The sequence below is a fragment of the Corvus hawaiiensis genome, chromosome 4, assembly GCF_020740725.1.
Source record: "Corvus hawaiiensis isolate bCorHaw1 chromosome 4, bCorHaw1.pri.cur, whole genome shotgun sequence".
NCBI classification, from domain to species: Eukaryota; Metazoa; Chordata; class Aves; order Passeriformes; family Corvidae; genus Corvus; species Corvus hawaiiensis.
Genome location: NC_063216.1, coordinates 74,503,800 through 74,520,347, shown reverse-complemented (window position 1 = coordinate 74,520,347; position 16,548 = coordinate 74,503,800). Strand labels below are relative to the sequence as shown.

Below are 16,548 nucleotides of genomic sequence, written 5' to 3'. Positions count from 1 at the left end.
CAGCTGCTGGCAGAGGAGCCCTTGCAGAAGCTGTCAGCTCTTTAGTGATTATCAGCTCGTGATTCCAGCTCAGCTCTGCAGGGCAGCCTCCAGGCCAAACCAGACCGGAGAGAGAGACGAGAAGGCCTGTGTGGCTGGTTCCGCACGAAGGGAGCTTTATTGTGGGTTCCCTCTGGCGAAGGGAAGGTCAGGGTCGAGTTCTCTCTCTCTCTACAGAGGTGAACTGGTCTTTTATAGGGATACAGGGGATCAGCAAGGGGACCAATGGATTACAGAGGGTCTGGGATAGACCAATGGGTTACAGAACGATCTGCATAGGGTCTCCCAAAGGATTGTGGGTCTACTTTTCCTCACCATGACTCAAAGTCCTTTCCAGGGAGTCCTGCTGGGCGATTGCAAAATCTCTTATCTCAGCAGACATCCCTCCAGGGCAGTGGCTGGGCATATCCCACAGAACCTAATTCTCAGTTTACCATAGTGGCTTCGAGACAATGTAGCAATATGTAAACTATTTGAAAATTCAGAATTTTAAATACTGCTGTTGGAACTTCAATCCATCTGTCAGAATTCAGGCAGTGGCGGAGCAGTTGTTGCCCAGTAATTCGTGTTGCACAATGCAAAACTATTAGGCTTAGCAAGAAGGTGTTAAAAACGCAACCAAACTGAGTTTTCAGTTGATTTCCTGTTTTTAGCATACAGTATGAATATCAAGCTCCCCATCTGGGCCTCATCAGTTAGAACTTTTCTTTTGGTAAATGCGGTAATGAGTTTCTGCTTACTAATTTCACTGCAAGATCATAGGCTTTATTAAAAAAAGTAACCATTGAGACACTCAAGTGAAAAGGAAGTTTGATATGTGCTGTGTATTTATTTCAACTGCATAAGCACCTTAATGAAAAAAAGAAATGTGATATTTCCCCCTTCTTTATTAACTTGTCAAAAGTCTTGGGCTAAAAATTGGAAAATTTTATAGCCTTCAATGCACTGTATTCAAGTTGTGCTTTTAAAAGCTTAAAGTAAGAAATTTTTTTTATCAATTTACTAATTTCCAAAAGGTTTCCAATCCCAGGTATCCTAGTTTTGTAAAGTTTTGTGAATCTTTTCCTTTTATGAAAGTTGATCATTTTGTCCTATATCTAAGTTGTTAGTTATGGGGAGGAATTACCAATATAATTCTCTACAATCACCATTATTATCTCAGTCCTTCCCAAAATAATGCGGAGCTTAAATATATAATCTTTAAAAGATACATTTTTTTTTTCAGTTTTCATACAGCAAGTAACCAGTGCTCAGACTCATCTCAGGGCCTTTTAAAATACCTAGTTCTGCTGGCCATTGTTGGATATTCAATAATCTCAATTTTCACTAGAAATGTTGGGTTTTTTCTAGAAGTCATTGTGCAACCTCCTGCTTTCAGTTTCAATTTTGAGTCCAAGTGATTTATTTTTTTTTTGTAAACTTTTATAGCATTTGCTCTGTACCAAAATTCAGCCTTTTCCACTTTTCCAGATTTCTTTTCCTGACTGTGTTCTGCAGCGAGTTAAGCCCTGCTTTTCTGTATTAGTTAACCTTTTGCCCTATAAATATTCGTTAATGGAAATTTTTCCCGGTTGGCTCAGGTTTGTGATAGTCAGCGAGCCTGGGCTGATAAGGAAACCCCGCTGCCAGCGTGCCAAGGAAAGCATTAAACCACAGCTGTACTCCTTAGTGCTCCTGTCTTTACCTGCTCCAATCGCATACCATTACACTTGATTTATCCAGTGTAACGTGATCCTTATACAAAGCCAAGCTTGGTTGTCATAGGCCTTCCATTTTCATGCCTTTCTTATCTCTTTTCCAGCTGCATTTTCCCCAGTGCAACAAATAGCTCTGATGTAAAACTTTCAGGGTAAAAGGAGCCAGGACTAAGTTTGTGCAGCTTGGGTTTGGATGGGACTTGACAGGTAAATGTAGCTTGGGGTTTTTTTAATTTTTTTATTTTATTCTATTCCCTTTTAGCCTCTTGCTCTCTGATTTCTTTTCATTATATTAATCACCTTGCTTGTCTCAGTACTGGAGTACTGGAGATAGGAGCTGTGAGATGCATCATTCTGTGGCATACACTGTTGTCTACGTGTTTTCTTCAGCTGCCTGCAAGTGCCTTGGGAGCCCAGCTGCAGCCACCTCAGGCTGCCTTCTGGAGGGATGCAGGGGGCAATTTTGCATTTCCATGAAGCTGTGTATTTAAAAGCTATATAAACTAAAATATGCACAATTCTTCCATAATAAGTCCCACCAGGGCACCTTCCTCGTCAGACTTTGACATAAAACAGCTCTTAGCACTGACCTTTGGGTTGGATCATGCTTATTGTGTTTAGCAAAGAAAACTTTCATTCATGTGTCCCTGCAAATTAAAACAATCAGAGATCTTAGAGAAACCTAAAACAAGCTGCAAAATGGGAAGGTACTACAAAGTTCAGGTGATTAAAAATAATATCATGCCTTTAGAAGTCTTAAAATTGATGGAGAAATGCAAGATTTCTGTGACACAAAAGAACTTTAAAATCTGACCATATATATTTTGTTGTCTTAGGAACTTTCTTTCATGTTTTAATTTTTTTTTTATTTGAAGCCACGTAGACTGAAAACTTACTTTGCCCATTTTTAAAAGGGAAACCCAAGGATCCCCTGCAATCTAATTGGTTGTGTCCTTCCAGTTTTGATTTTGATTTGTACTGAGTATTTTTGTATGCATCAAAACCATGACTTGCAGTCAGAACATGTGTCCTTGTCAACATTTCAGTAAGCAGAGGTCAAACCAGAACATGAGAATACAACTTACATATTCATAGTTGCATAAATTGTCCCAAAAGAAGGTCTTTCATTATATGCTGTCCATTTGCATGCTTAGTTAATAGTTTAGTGGTCACCATGAATATGTTAGCTGCTTCTTTACTGATAAATTTTATTTTATTTTGCATAAGCCTACATACTTTTTCAGACAAGAGAATTAGTGTAATCTCTTCCAGAGTGATAGCGACATGAGTTCAGTGCCTACAAAAAGGGATGATAACATTGGATGTCTGTTAAAAAGGAAGAATTCTTTGAAATATTCCATTCACCTATGCAGTTAAAGTGACTAGACATTCAAACACTCCTCAAAACATTGATGCAACTTTACTGTATCTGTAAGTCTATAAGCACCTGCTTCCAAAACAAACAAAAAACCAAACTGTGAGAAAAGAGAAAGTATCTGAAAGATAAAGCAACTATAAACAGTTACTGTACTGAAGGTATGGCAGTTTTTTAACAGTGTGGGTAAAAGAAATGGGGCAGGAAAATCATAAGAAAGATAATGTAAACTTTAATGAAAACTTACATGGTTTCTATGAATAGCTTTTAGGGGGTTTGGGGGAAAAGCCATTTCATAATAAAATAATAAAGGCAGTGGTCAGTGGTAGTCAGGGCACAGATGCAGCCATCTGAAGATGAAGAAACCCAGGTGTGATCCAGCGTTGCTTTGGTCCCATTTTTGGTGGCATCTTTGTCACCAGTGACTGTTCTCAGGAATGTTTGAGGATTTCTGCTCTAATCAGCTTCATGCTGCCCAGAGCACAGTGATCAAAATTCTCTACTATTCTCAGTCTGACTACAGCAAAGCTAAACCTGCCTTCAGTTGGGATAGTTGCAATCAGGCCAACCCCTGAGAAGAGGTGACAGTTACAGGGAAGACAAAATGTTAGGAAAGGAGCAAAACCCCCAGCTGCTTACTAGTGAAAGCAAAGACTGTGACCTAGCTTCCCTTTTTTCATTAGGATGTGGTTTAGCAAAATTGCCACCATGTGCCTGCAGAGGTGATGAGCCCCAACCACACCATAGGGCTTCCCAACAGCTGAGCTGTGCAGAGCCCTGCATCATCTGCACTACAGATCATCTGCCATAGCTCTGGGGGCAAAAAAAATCAGTCCCAGAGGCAGCAGGTAACTCCTGAGAAACACAGGGCCTCTGCCAAACCCCTGTGTGGGGCAACAGCACTTGTAGGAAGCAAGAAGCAAACCAAAAGAAGAGGAAGAGCCTGCACAGGTTCTTCTGCCCTGTGTTTGTGCCTCCACCCCTCACAAGCACAGCCCCTTGCCAAAGGAAACTGCAGTTTTTATATATGTCTTGAATTGCAGCCAGGTAATTACCTTCAGGAAATTATCATGTTGCTAAATGATAATCTATAGAAAGTGAATGAGGAAGACAGGCTGAAGGGGGGAAGCTAAAAATTTTATAGTATAATCAACAACCATCTTGATTTAGAAAGCTATGTCTAGGAAGATCTAGGTGTGATCTTCAGGGAAATAGTCTGTTCTGTAAGTGCTAATCCTAGGAGGATACTTTGCCTTTGGTGGATATACACAATGTCTGCATACTGGACTCAACACATTGAATTTTGATCCTGAGCTACCCAAAATTAGCATTGACCAGTATCAGCCTACTGCAACAGTGCTGAGTGTCAGAACTTTGCATGTGACTTTTCAAGAATCCAAAAAACATCTCTGCTGAAGAGGCTGTTTCCTCAAGCTGACTTTCACATTCATTTTCGGTTTTTTCACTGCTATTAATTTATTTCCTTCATTCCATTAAAAATGGCATTTACAGGTCAAGGAGCATTAAAATTATTTCATTTGCAAAAAAAAAAAAAAACCAACAAAACAACAACCACAACTGAAAAACAACAGCAAAATCCTCTCTGCCTTTCTTGATTGTGCAGTTTTACCAAAGATTTACATTTTTCACATCTGTTGCCCTCCCATTATAGTTTTCATCTTGCATGTAAAATTGATACAGCAAGATAAACAATCTCCCAATGGCTGGAGAAGGAAAGCTTAATAATATCTCTGATTATTTTTTAACCAAAATAATGTAAACCAGCCTGTATTTTTTTATGATGTCACAACTAGTGGAGAGTTTGACATTATCACATTAACTGCTAATGTATAAATGCAACACTAATGTACTAGAATTAAAACTTTGTATAATGACCTTCCCTTGGTTCAGCTATTAAAAATACATTAATACTTTGTCTTGCAAATTGGACCTGATGCAATTTTATTCATCAATAAACAGTTTCTGGGGGGTTTTGTTTGTATGGATAGCTGTGTTTATTTTCTGAAAAATTATCCTGACTTTGTCTTTTGCAAAGCAGAAAGCAACATCTCAGGTGCACTTATATAGCCTTTATTTTATTTTTATTTTATTTGCAAGAATAGTAGCCAGAACAAGGAAACTCAATCTCCTTCTATCTCGTACTGAAGTTGGCCAGCTTTATCCAGTGCTGTGTGCTTCAACATATCCATTTGTAAAATTCGTGTGTTACCCATCTCTTGTGCAAACTGAAACTTAATTAACAGATGTTTGTAGCTACTTTCACACCCTCCTAGGAGTCACCCTGTGTGAGTGCAAAGCAGTTGTTGCTGGGACATGAGAACATTGGAGCAAAGGCTTTTTTGGAGATGGAGAACCGGTTACAAAGGGCTACATGGGGGGTTACTTTATTTTTTTTAAGATACTTTGGAATCTTTAAAAAAAACCCCATTTTGAAGCAGGTGGGGCATAGGAAAAGATACCTCCCATATAACAGGTGTTATTTCTTGCATTCCCCTTCTACATCCTGCATGCATCAAGGTTTTAAAGCTCTTAAAAGCAAGCTCTGAGTTGAACAAAAAGACTGCTGGAACAGCAGTGGGCATGTCGAAGCACACTTGAAGATAACAGCTGTCAGGACACAGGAGATGAAAATGCAACCAAGTACACAGGCTGCAGGAAAACTTGGCCTTGGGCATATTGCTTTCACTTCAGTAGTTTTAACCCTTTGTACTCCAGAAATTATTTTTAAAGTTGAGGGAGCACAAAGGAGGAGAAAATCCTTTGTGAGCTGTTTCTGAAAATTGAAAATACACAAATAACTAGTAAATAGCTGCTGGGTCACTGTTATAAAGTACAGGCAGGGCTGCATTTAGACAGCTTGGCTTTTATCTGTTTGTGAGCTGTGTACTTCCTCATACGGGAACTACCGCCAACCCAATTTTAATCAGTTGCAATTTTGTTTTTGCGTCTAAATTAGAATAGCTTGGATTGAAGGGGAAGTGAAAAGAAATGTCTGTCAAAGCATTTCTATAAAGCAAGAACTCTCACTTTAGTTTCATCATGCATCTTCAGTCTGATATTCTTCATTTTACCCAAATATTACCAGGATTATTACTCTAGTGTATTTTACATCAGCTTTCTGCTTGCAAAGCTAAATAAACAGTTCATGAGCCATGCTGGGAAGTTTCCCCGAAGACCTTGCTCTTTAAAACGTGTACGTGCAAGCATGACTCAGATTGGTGATGGAGAATGGAAACTTTCAGTTCTGTTGCTGTCTAGAATCCACCTTGATTTGGGAACAACCAAAAATATTCCTTCCTGATGACCACTCAGGGGCCTCTGTGAAGAGACTCAGTGGTTTCAGTTACTGCAAGTAAGCAGACACGTATTTGGCACATGCCTCAGCTGAGACCAATGTACCTCCCAGCCAAGCTGAGGGACATTTGCAGGACAGCGCTTGATTTGTGACTAAATTCCAACCTGTGACCCAGCAAAGCTCCTTACCACTGAGCCTGTTGCTCCTGCACTTTCCACCTGCATTATATCCAGTTAAAATGAAAATGGCTAAATACAAGTTTCTGCTAGCATCTGTTCCCATGCCTGTTGTCTGAAACAAAGCCTAATTACCACAGCCCCTTCCTTCATATTTTCTTTTGACTTACCCAATTGTGTACAGCTTTGATATCTAGAGCATAAATGCCAAGGCTGAAACGTGCATTCAATTAGATGACTCTTGACTGACCTACATAACAGTTCATTCATGAGATAATGTGACCTGGAGTCATGGAGATAGAAGCCAGTTGATTGAGCTGGCTTGGCTGTGTACACTGCAAACTCTCCAGTGATTGAGGAATCATCTAAAATTAGCCATATGCTGTACGTTGTCGAGAGCCTTTCAGACCCGGCTCTGTTTCAGAGATTTTTTTTTATGAGATGGGCGTATAATTTGTCACATTGTAATTCTTTAATGCTTAACTTTATTAGCATGAGGTACTTGGGTATCAAATGAAATGAGCAATTAAGGGATTTATGCTTAAGGTCTGCTTTCAGTTCAGGGCGTAGGTAGCCAGCCTCCCATGTAGGGGCGAGAGCATGCACAGTATTTACCACTTCCTTCAGAGAGCTACAAAATGGTGCTTTTTGAAGAGGAACCTCGTTGTGCATGTAAATCCCAATTGCCTATTACTGCACCGCAAGTTAAAATGTATTTTGTATTAAAGGTTATTATGTGTTTCTAGAGAACCACAGGGTATTTTCCCTAGCTTTTGCCTACTACATTTGTGAACTCGCAGCTTTCAGCTGTGGAAAAAAATAAAAGTTAACCAGGGAGCGAATGGTTTCAGCGTAACGATTAAGCGACAGTTTTTGTATTGCTAAGCCACAAAGGAAGCTCAGATAAAGGTTGTAGGTCGAAAAGAAACCTTGAGGAGCATGCTCGTGAAGTGAGGCACTTCAAGAAAAGCTGCAGCTGTCACTTCCACATCTGAGGGGCTGAGGTATTTCAACCATTTTCTTATTCTATCTTGTCTTAAAGATTCATTACCAGAATAATGTGAAATTATCTGGTGTCCTCTGGGGCATAAGTTCTTCTATTTTTATATTTTCCCTCAGTAAGTGTGGTAGGAGCAGTCTATGCTCTGTCATGTCCAGTTCCTCTCAGATGGAGCCGCTTCGGTGCTGACTGACACACGTTGTGAGGAGGACAGGGGGACATTTTGTACAGGGAGGTTGTGGGCTCTTCAAAACATATTTGGGGCACAGCACCAAATTCTGGTTCCTGAGGCTTTCTCTTTTAGTAGATGCATCCCGTGGGGGCTTTACGTGCATTTAAAGAGCAGGTTATTTGCTGCCTCCTTCTCTGTCTCTTCCATGAGCTGGGTCTGTGGTTAACTCTGTGCTGACGCAGTGGTGATCATCTCTTGGGGAGGGTGAAGATTAATCAAAATGTCAAGAAGCTGGCTGTCAGATGTCCAGCAGAAGGTTTCCTGAGAGCCTTTTTGTGAGTTTCTTAGGGATTTGGGTTTTTTTTTTAATTTACGTTGTATAAGAAATAATAAGGAAGTGACAACCTCCACAGCAGTAAAAAGGCATTTAATTTATTCTTTCACATTGTACATTTTGCAGGTTTTTTGTTTGTTTTTTTGTGTTTTGTTTTTTTTTTTTTTATGATGCATATACATTGTTTGGCTTTGAGTGAATAAATCGCTGGAAATGCTGGAGAGAGGAGCAGCAGAGAAACTTTTATATTTTGCACGAGTTTTTTGGTTCAGACAGACCACTTGGGCTCGAAGCTGAGGCTGAAATTGCACAGGGCCCAATTAGTGCCTGTTACCTTTGCTGTTTGCTCTTGATCGGTTGCAGAGGCAGAGGTTTAATTAAGCAGAAATGGGGATGTGGAGTTAATGTTCATTATAACTAAAATCGAAACAGCTGTTTACCTTGCTGAAGCCTTGTGTGTTAATGTCCATAAATCTCACCTCGAGGAGAGCTCGGAGGAGCCAGCCCCTGTACAGGCCTTTCCAGATACTGTGTGATATCATTTTACATACTCATTTTCTCAACATTTCCTAATCATATTAATTAACACATTAGGGTATAATTCTTATTGTCTGCAGAAATTACTTCAATTAAAACTATTAACATATTATCATGATTGTTATAGTATTTTCAATTTGTTTTGTTACTACTCAACAACTACTCCAGCAAACCCAAATGTTTGAAATCAGCATAAAATTGTCGTGGCTGTGCTTTTCCTCCTAACTGTCACATCAGGTCTCGCTGTAAACTTCCTGAATAAGCTCTGTTTCTGTGCTGGGTTTTCCTCTGTGGAAAAAAAAAAAATATGTGAGAGGCCATGACTCTCCTACAAGTTGAGGCTAGAAAGATTTTGTCTTGATTAGGCTCTGCAGTGCCTAACAGGAGTGTGATCACTGTGCAAGTACATATGGAAAGAGTAAATAATTACAGTGGAGCACAAGACAGTAATGGATAGAAACTGGTCACATTCATGTTAAAAAATTAGTAGGTTTTTTGCTTTTTTCTTTTCTTGGTCAGAACTGTGAGTTTCTAGTCTGGCTGTCTTTGAAGAAGAATGAAGGCAAGAGGCTAGCTTTAATATTGAACATTTTTGGACTCAAAATCTTCTTACAGTCAAGTGAAATGTGCTCCCTGTGTAAGAGGCCAAAACTTGTTGTTAGTGTAATTGAAATCTTAATGGTCTTATCAAAGATTATTATTATTATTATTATTAATCCAGATCTACTTATTAAGAGAAAAGAAAGAACACTGTTATGGGGGAGGAAAGCTTCAATAATACATTTGAAATGAATATAGACACATTTCTGAGTGTCTACTCCTATCCAAAGTGTTTTGCTCACCCTTACTCAATGAGCTTTAATTTTTGGAGCTGGGAAGTGGATAGGGCAAGTAGGCAGATACCAAGGGCTTCACTGGGAGAGGTACCTTGATAGTGGGGGTTTCTTTTTCCTCTTTGCCATGATGAGCATGATGTTGATGGTTTCCTAATACCCATTCTGAGTTCTACTTCTGGCCATTTTAATGGGGTTTTTTATGTTTCCTAACATTCTTTTATACCTTACTCTTTCTCCCTTGGATTGCAATATGTGTTGTCTTACATATGTTGGATGCTTTTTCTGTCTTACCCTAAAACCACAGATTCTCATTTTGTTAGGCAGCTCTAGGTGAATTTTTGTAGCCCTGGGGTCTTGAATGTCAGTCTGTGCCCTGTCTGATACCTGCTCGTGCCTCCACTCCTCTGCACTGTACCTTGTGTTGCTTTTTCCGAGTTCTCCGTTATGATACCAGGTCTGTGTTCCTCTGCACTTTGTTGTTACCTGTTGGGATCATAAATATTTCATCCTGTGCAGAGTAACTGCGAGTTACTACATAAACCACATCATTATACGAAGACAAGCAAAAGCAAAATATACTGGGCAATAGCCGCCTGACCATTAAGGAAATTGCTGCCACAGCTAAAGCAGCTAAAATGAAGCTCCAGGTTGGGCAATACAAGTGTAGGCAAACCTGACATGCGTGGGGCTGGGGGTGTGCAGGCTCAGCACAAAGTCTGTGTCCTATTACTGGCATCACTGGGCTACAGGACATGAATGAGATCACTATTTGGGTTTACCCTTATTGGCTGGGTGACACAGGATGTCCTTTCTGGTGCTAGGTTTGTAGAAACACGTTAAACTGTTGAAATAGAAAGGGAGTGCTTTTTCTTTACAGAGCAGGTGCATACTGGTATAGTATTAGCAGGCAAGTTGAACAGAATACAAGAAATTTTATCTAACTGAGGTAGATAATTGCTATCATTATTCTAAGCCATATGTATTCTATTCATCTTCATGATATTGCTGTGACAAAGCTGTTATCCTCTTTTACAGATCGAGAGTATTTATCTACAGTTGCCCTAGGATGCCTCTATAGTCAATGGAAAGACATTTCTACCTCCATTTCAGTCCACCTGAAGTCTGAATTGCCCTCTAAAATGATTATTTCTCTTCACGGGCTAAACAGGAAATCCCACACACATAAATTTAATAAATCTGAGCCAAAGAGATTAGAGATTTGTCTGCAGCAGATGAGTTTCAGAGCCTGTGCTTTCACAGCTGTTACTAGTAACTAGCTTAGCTTAAATTTATTTCATATATGGAATATATAGGTGACTGCTATAGTTTAGATTGTACCATTGTTATACACCAAATTAGACATGTCCAAATGGCTGTGTGGAATTCTATTTTCATATTTCGGATGAGAAGATAATGCCCTGATCAGGTCTTGTCTATCTAATGTGCTCAGTGGCACTACTCAATTCTTTTCAGTTTGGGTACCACTCCAAACTGTTAAACCATCTGCTGATAGCAGCCGAAAAGATGACAATATAATAAATTACTAGAAAAAGTAAAGATGCCTAACATCTGCTCTCCACCAAGCTCGAGCATCTTCCCTGAATTGATGTTCTGTCATCTCTTGACACAGTAAGAGAAGATGCCTGCTCTGAAACTGTTGCAAATTCAAATCATTTGCAGCTGGACCTACATTCCAGGCATCTATCCTAGGCCTAAATAGGGAATAACAATAGAGAAGGGAGAAGACAAAGGCAGGAGAACAAATAGCTTCTCAAAATACCTTAAGAAGTTCCTGGCCCAGGTAAAGGCCTTCGTCTACTCATTATTCATTATGATTAATGAAGAAATACCTAATGATGGCAAGCAGAATTTTGCAAGACAGAAATAGAAACTGCTGCCTCTTCAGAACCACATGACTGTCTGTCGTGGAACTACATTCTGCATAATATTTTAATCAAGTAATAGTTTGCTTAGTAGCAATGGACCACATTGGTTAGTGCAAACAGAATGCAAATGTGTTCTAGATAAGATTATGTAGCTCTGAAGGTGCTGGTAGGCAGACACTGTTGAGAAAATATACACAAAATATTTACTTAAAACGTTCCTGGAGCCTCCTTTGGTGTTATTAGTCTGTCATGAAAATCTGCAAACACATACTTACCAGAAACTCACTGCAAAACATTAGGCAGTTACTGAAGTCAAATATAGAGGGTGGGTGCCATAGCAGAGCACAGTTAATGGCTGAGCTGTGACTTAACTTACATCCAAGTGCAAACATAATTAAATTAGGAAAAAGTCCTGAACCAAATATAGGAGGTGTAACCTGCCTGGAATGCAAAGAGGAGCCTGGATCCCATCCTACTGCTTCAGTCTCCTGAAATAGAACTGGAGGAAACAGGAGTCCAGAGCTGAATCCAAGTTAAAAGGTGTAAAACAAACTAGTGCCACATTGTTCTGCTTATTATTGTGTACAGACTTACACAAAATTAACTGCTCTAAGAGGAAAGACTGATGGACTGGAAATTTGGTGTGCATTAATTTGGGAGATTTGCCTTACATTAACTAAACCCAAGTTGTTTTCTAGTTTCCTTTTCTAAGTTTTTTCAAGTCTAAAAAGCATCCTCTTAAGACATGATTTCTCTAAGCATAATAATTGATTTCTTCTCTGTTCCTAGTTTCTCTCACATACACAGCCCTACGAGCTGCTTACACAGTGAACAGGTGAAGGAGGGGCACTCCTTCAGCACAGATACCTCCATAGTAATCTCCTGTGTTTTTATGCTCAGTGAAATTCCACTGGATCTAAATTCACCTTAAGCAGAAGGATTGTCCTTGTAAATAAACATGAAATCATATAATGTAGTTATAATTCATAAAAGAATACCAACATAAAGAGTATAAATACCTAAATACTCCAGTAGCCTTTACTATATAGTAAAGCAACTGGATTTGGTCCTGGAGAGTATATTCCACACTGTATTCCCATGAGTCCTGCTCTGCCACAGATCTGTCATCCATCCATCCATGAAAATCTATTCCTTCAGGTCTAGATTAGAAAATGCTTCCCCCTGTTTTTTCCTCATAACAGTAGTGTTCATCACTCACTCTGCTGCTTCTCCTTACCTCCTCCTGTCTCCTGGTTAGACCTTGGGGCTGCTGGCTGATGTTCCATAGAACCAGCAAGTTTTTCCTGAGCTAGACCCAGTAGAAGCAGTAATGAGGTTCTATTTTAGCTTGTGTGATTTGGCAAGCACTGGCTATGATGTGATAATAAGCGAAATAAGGAGCCAGCAGGCTGGGCTGGCAGCAGGAGCAGGGAGCATCATGGTGATGGTTAATATGAGATTCTTGCCATCAGTGCACCTGGATGTGTCTAGGAACAGACACTCAGGTTTATGTCATACCGCACCAGCCTGGAGAAGTCTTGAGGGGTTGCTCAGATGAGCTGGTTTGGTTTGTACACACCAGTGCTGTTTGGAAAAGGTGGGAGAGTATAAATCTGTGTGCATGTGTGTGTCCCTGACTGACATATTTAACCTAGTGCTGAATTAAACCTGTAGCTGTCACTGTCTCATCCCAGCGTGGTGACCAGCTGTGCCTGACTGATAGAACAGGCTGTTTTCCCTTTTAGGGGTATTATTTATAGCGTTATCTTTCAGAGTGAGGTGTGAGACTGGTGCATTTGGCTAGATAGCAATGCCAGTATGCTTGTCTGCTACAGGGTAGAGGCGATGTTTCTAATCAAGCTGAGGCTGAATGGACTTTCCAAGAGGAACAAGGTGAGATTTCTAAACAATTTAAAGGATTTGGTTCAGAACAGGCATTAATCAGTCATTAAAAAGCAATTGCAAATAACCATTACTTTCTGTCCATCTCTAGTGTTTCTCAAGCATGTCCCTGAAAGCTCGACAGCATTCTGCAGCTTTAGCAGTAATTTGAATGCAACAAATCGTACCTGCGAAGCACAGATGTTGAAAGCTGAAAAATCTGAAGGTGCCGTATGTTTCCTGTAATTGAAAGCAGGTGCCCTGAAGGAATCAGAGATTCTGTTTCACTCTATGAAGTATCTAGTTGGCAGAGCAGGCAAAAAATACCTGCTAAAACTTCATTCACTAGGACTGGATAAAACAGATTAAAGCTGTTGTTTTACGACACCTCTTGGGCTCCAACAAGGGATCAAGATCTTGTTGTATTGGGCAGCACAGACAAAATGAATTAAGTCATGGGGTTTGGGGTAGTAAATAAATAGAACTACATGTATTTAAAGGATGGGATGAGGGGAAGTACCATGATACACAGGCCTCTTGGAGTGATTCCAGAGGCGGACTACTAAGATGATTAGAAGAGTGGAACATCTCTCTATGAGGAAAGGCTGAGAGAGTTGGGGCGTTTTCATCCTAGAGAAGAGAAGGCTCTGGGGAGACCTTATTGAACCTTCTACTTCCTAAAGGGGGCCTGGAGAGAGCTGGGGAGGGACTTTTGACAGGAACATGCAGTGATAAGAAAAAAGGAAATGGTTTTAAGCTCAAAGAGGACAGGTTTAGGTTAGATATTAGGAAGAATTTTTTTTCCGTAAGGGCAGTGAGACATAGGAACAGGTTACTCAGTGAAGTTGTGGATGCCCCATCCTGGAAGTGTTCAAGGCCAGGTTAGACCAGGCATGGAGCAACCTGGTCTCGTGAAAGGTGTCCCTGCCCATGGCAGGGGGTTTGGAACAAGATGATTTTTAAGGTTCCTTCCAGCCCAAACCGTTCTGTGATTCTATTATATGATAATCCTTCCTTGTGCAGCACTGAAACCAGACCCAGCATCTCCATCACTTTGGGTCCATTCTGCTCTGGGGTGGATACTGCATCCCAGGTCTGCATCTCCCAGTGGCCCCACACCCTAACCCCTAATGGTTAGACACTCTAACCATTGCTTCAGTGAATGCTCAGTATGGTAGGCTGCCAATCTATCTTTTGCCTCAGTTGTTGTTTATAAAGAATCCAGCCCTAAAAATTAATAAAAGCTATGAAAATCTGTGGTTTGAAGGATTACTTTTTGGGAACCAACCTGTAAGGTGAAGCCTCCAGGATAATGAACAGGAGAGAAGTGCCTGGTGAGTTGTAGCTGCAGCTCCACCTGCAGAGTTCGCAATCCTTTAGAGAGGACTTTTTTTGTGTGTCTGTGCCTCAATTTACTTATGGGAAGTGGTAAAAGCCCCAAGGGTCCTCTGAGAATTATTTTGTTGTTGTTTGTGGGGGGGTTTTGCATGGCTTGTGGTACTTTTAAGACCGTGTAAGATCCCAATGTTATATATGCCATAAGATTTAGCAGAATTGTATTCAAGATGAACACAGTCTGTGGCCGTAGGTAGTATTTGATACTTAAAGGCAGAAAAACAAAATAACAGAAAAGCACCCCAAATCATCCAAATTTACTGATGCTTCCAGTCAGTTTTGTAGTGCTGCAAGCTGGGACTACATCCCCTTCTGTTCTGTGTTTCTATACTTGCTATAGCAAGTATAGAAAGATGAAACAACTTTGATCAAAATATTTCTCATCTCTTTTTCTAATGAAACAGATAGTGCCTGCCACAGCATCATTGTACAGTTATTTCATCTCTCTCAAAATACTTTTCTTAAGTTCTGAAAGTGCTGACTGACCTGTGTGCACCAGGCTCAAAGCTCTTGCTCCCATTTACAGGCTCTGCAGCACTTTCACTATATTCTTTCTCTTTGGATTGCCCACAGCTTTTTTTACCTCTGTCAGTTCTAGGCAGACATTTTCTAAGACTTTTTCTTCTTTATTCCATCAAACTACCTGAAAGAAGGAAAAAAATGTTCTTTCTTAACAATGTGACAGAGAACATAGGTTTGGCTGAGAAAATCATGAATTATGTTTACCACCTTTTTCTAATGGCCAAGAATAGATGGGAAAACTTGGGGGGAAAAAAGTGGAAGAAAAGGCCAGATATTTAATATATATTAGTCAGTTTTTCATTCTTTTTGACAATCTTATTTAACTGACTTAATATTGGATCTTAATTCCAGCCAAAATTTTAGAAACTAGGAATTTAATGACCACATCATTTCTCTCTGTAGCTTCCTATACATGAGAGGTCAATGTCAGTCAGACTGTACCATTTGGCATGAAGATGAATATAGAAGCTAAAGAGGATTTAAAAAATACATGATCTGGCATTTGAAACTAAAGTCTGGGAGTTGAATCCTGCTTTTATTCCTTTATCTGCTGGTGACCTAGCACTTCTTCTCTGATGGGGTGTGTTTACAGATTTAATAGGTTTTTTGTCCTACTGCACGGCAGTGGGGAAAGTCCTGCAGGGGCTAAGTCACATTTTTAGGTAGGTTAAAGAAGTGTCTGGTTGATGCTACCACTCTCCCTGGAGGCATTTCTGTGCAGAAGGTATGTAAAACGGGGTTAATACTCTCCACACCTCACAGAACCTGAAAGAGAAGTCCATTTACCTAAAAATCTTTGGCAGGGATGTCTGGTCCCCTTGTTTCTTGTTATTGACTGTAGAAAGAAGAGAAAGTGTCTGGTTTTCTAATGTGGCATTTACTGAGGCTTCTGTAGTGCGGTGAAACCCATCTGAGCATTAGCGCCTTAATTTTCCCATCTGTGAAACATAGGTTATGTCTTGCAGTGGAATCGTGATCCTTGCTGCTTCTGTGCTCAGGATGCCTGGAGAAAGAAGGCAAAGTTAAAAGATTAGGTGGTATATTCTGATCAGGGTGGTGTTTGCTCTGAAAACTGCAATACACATCCTGAAAGTATAGCACAGGTGTGGACATACACAGAATGGAAAGGATAGCACTGAAAAATAAATTAGCATTAGATGGCTTATAAGCCTTATTTCTTTGTTCAGTAGTGCTTTTAGGTGGTGTCGTTAGGTATCTCAGGAAAGGAGTTGAATATTTCCAGTCAGTCTTGGAAATAGCCATTTTAATGTGCACAGCAAAGGTGGGGGGACCTGTGTTTATGATTTGAATACTTGCAAGCAGTCAGGGCTGTGTGCACAGTCCCTCTGCATCTGCTGGCTTGCTATTCTTTATCTTTAGTT

The 16,548-nt window shown here is 40.1% G+C and overlaps 1 protein-coding gene across 12 annotated transcripts in view; it reads left to right on the top strand.

Annotated features, from left to right (window-relative positions):
* The window catches only part of CELF2 (CUGBP Elav-like family member 2), a 551,223-nt gene that overhangs the window by 338,915 nt on the left and 195,760 nt on the right, over positions 1 to 16,548 (top strand). Inside the window, exon 1 of one of the 12 annotated variants that reach the window (XM_048302015.1) lies at positions 7,529 to 7,607. The exons of the other annotated variants lie outside the window; for them this stretch is intronic. The gene's annotated coding sequence lies outside the window, so the exon portion shown is untranslated. Of the gene's footprint in view, positions 1 to 7,528; positions 7,608 to 16,548 lie in introns of those variants that run through there. 12 annotated transcript variants of the gene reach the window in all.